Below are 8,390 nucleotides of genomic sequence, written 5' to 3' on the forward strand. Positions count from 1 at the left end.
CAGGAGCCAAAAAAACAAATACAAACAAACAAAAAAATACCCAGAGAAAAAACTTTCCTTCTTCCCCCTTCCTGATGATGAGTGAGAAGTATTGAGAACTTTCGGGGTCAGTGCCCTTCTAAACTCCCCTTCCCCCAATAATGCAGCTGTATAATGAATGCTAAATGCAGCGGTTTGGATTCAGGCACAGCCCCAGCCTGCTTGCAGGTAATTTGACTCTCCTTTCTTTCCATCACAAGGCTAACTTTACTTTTCTTTTTAAAAAGTTTCCTTTATTTATGTACTTTAAAGGCAATGTGGGTTTGTCATAACTGTCATTTAAAAAAATAATGCATAAATATATCTAGCAAATTTGATTAAAGGAGATGTTTTGTGGGTAACATTTGAATTGATTTGAGATGAACTCAGAACTTTTCTTTGGGAATTTTGTTTAGCCATTTAGATAATTCCATTCCTTGCATATATGTCTATAATTAAGTATTTCAGAGTGTGACTTTTGGCTTTGTTTTTGTTTTGGGTTTGTTTGTTTCTTCCATTGTGCTACTCTGGCTTAAGCTTTTTCAGGGGTTGGTGTTCCGAATACACAGTGAGCTCACAGTATAAAGACATCAATTAGGAGTTGACAGGTATGGAAAACTAGAGTTTTGAAAAGGTAAAATTAGGTTGTAGGTTATATATATGGTAAAAACTCACCATAGCATTCAATTACCTTAGTGCTTCTCTTTCAATAACATAATTATAAAAGGGAAAGAAATGATGAAATATAGATAATAAAAAAGCATTTTAGTTATGGAAGCACTGTCATATCAGAAGTAATTAGCATTTCTGAGAAGCTAGCTCTTAGAGAAATAAATGTGAACAGTTTAAGATTATCACAAAGTCAAGGTTTTAAGCAATCAAAAATTACAGTTAGAATAGTTTGAACAGTTAAGAAAAGCATTACTGAAGCACAACATAGTTAAGCAGATTCATGATGATCATAAAGCCAGTAGCAGGAGTAGGAGTGCAGCTTGTCCATTTCAGTAGCCTTCCTATTAGTAGACTATCCCCTTCTCTCTCTGTCCCCATCCACCCACCTTTTCCTCCTTTCTTCTGTCCTTCTGCAAGTTTTAGTTTTAATATGAGAGCTTAAACTACCACATTTTTGCATTTTGGTAAATAATCCTCATTTCCAGTATGTTAGAATGGCAGCAAAAGTAGGCAGTACCTTTTCTGTATATGCTTCTGCATAATTTTATACTGTAGCTTTAAATTTCTTATCCAAAAAGGCTATAAGTTTTAAAAAACTACTAGTTAGTTAAAAAGAAATCCTGACTCTAGTTCTCTTTCTAAAGCTAAAGGGAGGGCATGTAATAAGTCACATGTTCATTTACCTCATATAAAAAGATAGCAGAAGTCACTCCCATAAGCATTTTAAGACAAAAATAATTTGTTGAGGTGAAATTTATTAATAAAGGAGTCCCAACTTCAGTCTTGTAGGAATTTATGATGTGTACTAATAAAAAGGTTCATTCAGGAGACCCTTGTTCTCTTGCTGCTAAGAATGGCCACCATTAAGATGTATGTAGTATGTGATTACATAGGGTATGGAGAGTTTAACAACCTCCATTCTGCTGCCCCCACTGCAAACCACTGACTTGTAAAGGATGATCTTGCTTTTAGATTTTACCATATTCAAACTTATTAGGTGGACCTTATATAGCATATATACCTGGCTGCAATTGTGGGGTTTGGGAACATGAGGGGTGGGGTGAATTGTTGTTGTTTTAGGTTTCAGTCAGACAGACATCCCTGTGCCCCAGTTCCCAGAAGCACAGCAGGCCTCTAGGAGCATCCGTGGGAACGGCGCAGTCCTGACATCACCAACTTCTCCTGCTCAGGCTCATCCCATATACAGAGGTCAAAAGGGTGGGGATTGAGATGGGGGAAGGAATGAGAAAGCAGATACAATGTCATTGCAGTGCCACTGTTGACTAGCTTTTGGTGCTTATGTCAGTGTTCGTTTTATTTTGACTTTTTTTTTTTTTTTAAGTTGGCAAAATTGTGCATATTTATTTTATGGTGAAGGTAGTGGGAGGGTGGAACAAAAACAAGCCATTACTGTTACCATCCGTTCATTATTAGATATCATTCCTTAATAATTGATATAGAATATATTTGAAATGTAGACCCCCAGTGACAAACAGAACAAGAATAGAAATGAATCTTAGGTTTTAACAAGCAGAAAACATTTATGCTGTGTTAATTCCCAATTCTCCTATGACTGCTATTACATTTGTCATTCTGTCTGCCTTTTCCCCCTAATTTTCTATGTTATGTATATACAATTTGAGGAAATATGCATTCATGGTCAATATTTTTAAAAGACTTAAATTTATTACTCTTTTAAAAAAAAAAGATCTATATATGTACCTCAGTGCTTATATGGGCATACAAATGCTACCCTATTTTAAATGTAGGTGGAGTTAATGTATTCAGAGCCATTGGGCAATAAGCAGTCCTGAACATTGAAAACTCAAGCAGGTAAAGCACCTAAACACCCTTAGTTTCTAGAATAACATGTATCTTCCATAATTCTTTGAGTGGTCTCAGAACTTTAAATTTGTAGGAGTTATAGACTGCCTAGTTAAATTTATGAATTATACATTTACATAATTAACATTTATAGGGTAAATGTTAATTTACCCTGTAAATTGTAAAGAAGGTAAAGAAGGAAACTATGACAGAACAGAAAATGAGATGGCAGTTGTTGGGTGTCTGAATCTTTCCACTTTCTTTTTTTAATTTTCCCCACTAGCATGAACATTGATCATACATTATTTGATTTTTGTGATTGGGATTTTTGTTTATGATTTTTTGGGGGGAATATCTGGGTGAGACATGCAAAAGTTTACACATGTGAAAATGTGACATGTTAAAGGTTTTTCTCTTTAGTCTTGAATAGTAAGCAAGAACTTTTTCTATATACCCTTCTGCTGCAGCAGAGAAATAAACTGGTAGGTGGCAGCAGAGGAAGGAGTTCTTCAGATTGATGGCTACTGACATAAAATCTGCATAGGAGAGGAGATATAGAGTATGACATACCAAGTGAAGCAAGGGGGGCAAAAATGGAAACAAACAGATTACTGGATTTTGACTCTAAATGGTAAGTAATTTGTAATCAACGGTATTTTTTAAATCTGATACCAGTGCTGTTTTACATAATTAAAATGGAAAAAAGTTAAGCTGCAAGTACATCTAATGTTTTAAAAATCTTCCAAGAAGAGTATACATTGTTAACCATTTTATAAAATTGAGACTGCCTCATTTTTAGTAGGACTGCTGAAGGGATAATTAGAGAATGTATTTTGGAAAAAAAAAATCATGGGGGGGTAATAAGATATGGTCTACTGGCTGTTTCTTTTTTAACTAGTCCCATTTCCTTGTCACCCTGCATGCACATCAGTCCACTCTGTGTATTTATATTTCTTTCTTGCTTATCTGACTCTTAGTTTTCTCCTCTGCCTCTTTCTATCCCTTTTTAACTTCTCTTACCTTAGTTTGTCTGGATGGTCTTCTCTCTTTCAGAGCCCTTTGGATTTTACTTATCCAATGTTGTTATTTTGCATCTCTGCCTGCCTCTTTTTTTCTTAATAGTTAGTGAGTAAGTGTGTGTGTGTGTGTGTGTGTCTTCTTCCTCCTTTCCATTGGCATTTTTTGTCTGTAACTGACTAGGCGCGTGTGTGTGTGTGTGTGTGTGTCTTCTTCCTCCTTTCCATTGGCATTTTTTGTCTGTAACTGCCTAGGCGTCTGTACCTGCATTTAGGTAAGTGAATCCATGTGGCACCATTGTGATTACTTACATATTAGAATTTGTCTGGGCTAAATAGAAGACAACAAATCATTTTAATTTTTAGTTGAACATGGACACAATACCTTTGTTTTACTAATTTATTTATTTTATGTGTCAATGAGGATCTGTTCCAATGCCTCACATGTGCCATGCAAGTGCTCTACCACTGAGCCACAACCCCAGCCCAGCAAATCATATTTGAAGTTTATATTTACATTAAATTTATAATAAGCTATAGGCCTGGCTATTCAATTATATGTTCATTTTAATTATAGTTTCTTTATTGTTTCCACCAACCAACCTGTTTGTTTATTTGAACAAATGAGAGGCAATATAATTCTTAATCTTATTTAGATTTGTTTGTTTTGTTTTGTTTTGCAGTGCTGGGCTGTGAATCCAGGGCTTCATACATGCTAAGCAAGTGTTCTACCACTTAAGCTACTCTCCAGCCTTATTTAGGCTTTTAACTTCTAGGTGACTGATTTTTAAAGTCTATTATATTCAAAACATGAGAAAAGCGGTCATTGTTTTATAGATACATGTATTAGAGAAGATGAATTTTTAGTCTTTCAAATAAAAGTTAAAACAAAGCCATCTAAATCTTATATACATGAGCATTTCAGAAGCTTTTCTATTCTCTTAAACTAACACACAAATAATTGTTTTCAGGATTTATAGATGATAGAAATATATTATCCAGACAAGTGATTATTTTTTAAAAAGTGAGTTCTCGCTGGGTTTGGTGGCACATGCCTGTAATCCCAGTGAGTAGGTAATTTGTTGCTAATCTGTGCAACATGGCAAGACCTTGTCTCAGAAAAGTGTATGTATGTTTGGGAGGGGGTTACTGGGGATGAAGCTCAGTAGGTGAAGTGAGGCCTGGGTTCAACCCCCAGTACTCAGGGGAGGGAGGGAGGAGAAAGGGGGAGTTCTATTGATATCTATAATTGAGATGCTGACCTACAAAGGTCTGCCATAGAAATTTAGGAAGTTTAAAATGTAAACCTTTTTATTTGAATTTGTAGAAAAGGAAATTAAAGTTTAGAGAAGTTAGTGATTTGCCCAAGATTAGAGAACCAGAACTAAAATCCAAGTTACCTGATTATCAATGTGTAGTACTCTTTGCACTATATACCATATCTTCTTCAAAATCTAATTACTGAACATGGTGTGATGCCACCAAAAAAGTTGTCACTTTCTATGCTTATCGATATCTAATACAGTATGGGGAGTCTGTTAAAGCAGTAGGTTGCCATTTTACATAATGTCATACAGAATTGCTTGCTCATACACTTATTTGTGTTGTGTACATTAAATGGTATTATGAGTACATCATTTCCAGGGTTTAACACTGAAAAGTTATTCATTGTTAAAAGAAGTTACAAAAAGGGCTAAGGATATAGCTCAGTAGTAGAGTGGCTGCCTAGTATATGCAAGGCCCTGGATTCAATCTCCAGCATTGCAAATTAATAAATTAAGATACTTTGTGTTCAAAGAAGAAGAAGAATGGATTTTTTTAGATCTAATATACCATTAATTAATTCTCACCTTGCCTACCATCCATTCCTATTCTGGAAAAGAAGTCAGTTTATAATAAACAACAATCTTTTTTTATTCTGAAATACCTTTTTTTTTTCTTGCATATTTTTTAGGCCAGCAGGGGGGCAAGTGAATAAATGAGTATTTACTTAGAAAGATAGGAAGTAACATGTAACATGATACTGGAATAACTGATAATATTGTCTATGCAGTAAATTTTAATTTTCATTACTGTGTAAAAAGAAACTACCTTGTATTTTGAAAATTATATTTAGTGCTAAAAAACATGCATATTAGCATAAAATATGAATACACTGTCTTAAACAGCTTTGTGTTAATCAAGAATTTTGATTAGTTTATGAAATCATTGATTTGTGTGGTACTAGGGATTGAATCCATTGGCAGTGGTATTCTACTACTGAGCTACATCACCATCCCTTTTCACCTTTAAAAATTTTCAGACAGTGTCTCTAAGTTGCTATGGTGACCTTGAACTTGGGATCCTCTTACCTCAGCCTCCTTAAAAAAAATAATAATAATAATAAAGTTATGCTTTTTTAGAGCTGAAAAAAGATGACCAACATGAATTGAATCTAAAATTAAATTATTCCAGTCTATGATTTATTGAAGACTTAGCCTAGAATTTTGTTTGGGCCTTTTAGTACTATATATTTTTTTAAGTTTTTTTTGATATAAGGAATTTTTAATCTTTCTCAATTTTGTCCTCTTGGTACAGTTTTTCTGACTAAAGTGGAACACAATGCTATTGTAGTATTGTTAAGGAATAATACTATTATAGCATCTTTGTGACTGTATTTAAATTATTATGAATATTGTCTGTCTTCCATTGGATTAATTTTTATAAAATGTAAGTAAGCTATTTCTCTGGGGTAGTTTAATCCCTGGGAAAGTATACTTAAATAAGTAACTTTCTAAAATAAATCTAAATACTTGGGATAAAGAAAAGGAAAGGGAAAAAAGGTGAGCTGTTGTATTGACAGCATCTTAAATGAAGTAGACATCATTATGGACCTATAAATTGAACTAACTAGTAAGTCTTCACCTACTAGAGAGAACAAATTCTAGAGATTTAGAATAGTTTCTCCTGGAGAAAACTCAAATTTGCTCATACAAAATAATAATAGGTATAGCTTTTAATTTTTAATGATAAGAACATTAAGTATCTTCCAAATTGGAATTAGAATATACTTTTGCTTACTGGGAAAACCAGGACACAGAATGGCAATGTAAAGATTGTAGTCTTTGTTATCTAGCCAATTTGTAGTAATTTATGTTATGTTAGTTGATATTGTGTCTTTCCCCCCTCTCAACTGATCATAAAATTTATTTAAATCTGTAATTTGAGTTATATTTGTTTTTCCCCCTAGGTTCTCTTGAAGTAACTGGTGATCCTTTGATTATCTCATTAGCAGAATGGATGAAGATAGATTTCACCCTTTTTTCAAGAGAAAAGTAGAAATACACAGAACAAGAAAGCAGTAGCTCTAACTTGTTTGATTCAGTGTGTTTTCTAAAATAAAAGCATCATGAACTGAAAATTGAATAACAGAAAGTGTGACTTGTTCTTTTGACAGCTGTTTCTATCCATTTTATCCTGTTCACTTTTGTCTGGATATCTAAACTTGATATCTAGCTCCATGTATGTCATTTAAAAAATTTTTTTTTAATTTCTCATCTTATGCAAAATGAAACTCTTGAGTTTTTTGGTTCTTAGTCTTTGACGGAACTTTAGTTTCTGAATAATTACTACTTTTGCACATAGGCGAACCCTAAAATATGTATTATGGATTTCTCCCTGTGCCTTTCATCATTTTATCTGTCCATGCAGAATAATTGTTATTGTATTGTTTTATTTTTAAATCTCTGGAGAGTACTTTTCAAGAGTGGACTTTGTAATCAGATATTAGTACAGATTCCAGTTTCATCACTTAATGATGATAATGACCTTTGGACGAGTTACTCTTTTCAAACCTTAGATATATATTTGTTAAAAATGAAAATAATTGGTGGACTGGGGATGTAGCTCAGTGGTGGTGTTCTTCCATGGTATGTGCATAAGGCCCTAGATTCAATCTCCAGCATAACAACAACAACAACAACAAAAGAAGGAAATAATTGTTATTAGCTTAATGTGTAAGGATTAACTAATACATGTATGGTGCTTAGCAGGTACTTGAATCTTTAATAAATACTGTCCATTTTATAAATTTTGATTATTGATACTTTATTCAAAGCTATTGAATCATTTTTGTTTTGTTTTGTTTTTAATACTAAAAGTTGGATTTTCTTTCTTGGTTTACTTTTTAGTTTTTCTACTTAAACTCCTTTCACCTGATCTCGTAGTGGCTGGAACATGAGGGTTGGGAGAGTTGTTGCCATGGCATTTTTCCTAATCTAGGCTGACAAATTCTTATTTCCACATTTCATTGGATTAGGAATTTTATGTAAGGAAAAAAGAAACATTATATATATTTATATATAAACATATGTATATTTCTTGCTCTTAGTTGGGAAAACTAAATCCTATTGGATTAAGGAATATGCATATGATGCATAATATTAACAAATGGGGGAAATTTAGGTGAAGACAAAATAGAAAATAAAGGTGAGTTAAACCTTGAAAAATGCAAACCATCAGGTTGTGTACATTTCTTAAGTAAATGATAGTGGAACAAAATTGGTTACAGTAGAATAAGATAATGAGAAGATTCATGATATTCTTAAGATAGAAGCAAATTTGTTGTTTGGGAAAAGCAATATTTCTCAAACAGCAGATCAATGTCATAACTCTAAATTAACAGACCAATAAAGGCAGTTCAATAAGAAGTCCCTTTTGATGGTCTTAAGATGATCCAGCAAATAAATTTTAGAATGTCCAGAGGAGTTTTTCTCAAAATATACTTGACCCATCTTATAATCACTTGGGTTATTGAATGGAGATTCTAGGGCCCTCACATGAATCTTTGGATGCCAAAAATATGCTTTTTTGCAGGAGTGC

General features: G+C 33.4%; 1 long non-coding RNA gene across 1 annotated transcript; it reads left to right on the plus strand.

Annotated features, from left to right (window-relative positions):
* On the plus strand, nt 1-6,898 carry LOC139705044 (uncharacterized). The gene is made up of 4 exons (XR_011706939.1): nt 1-207; nt 2,982-3,145; nt 4,214-4,306; nt 6,760-6,898. It is a non-coding gene; the product is annotated as an uncharacterized lncRNA (long non-coding RNA).
* The last annotated feature ends 1,492 nt before the right edge of the window (nt 6,899-8,390 follow it).

The sequence above is a fragment of the Marmota flaviventris genome, chromosome 3 (assembly GCF_047511675.1).
Source record: "Marmota flaviventris isolate mMarFla1 chromosome 3, mMarFla1.hap1, whole genome shotgun sequence".
Classification (NCBI taxonomy): Eukaryota; Metazoa; Chordata; class Mammalia; order Rodentia; family Sciuridae; genus Marmota; species Marmota flaviventris.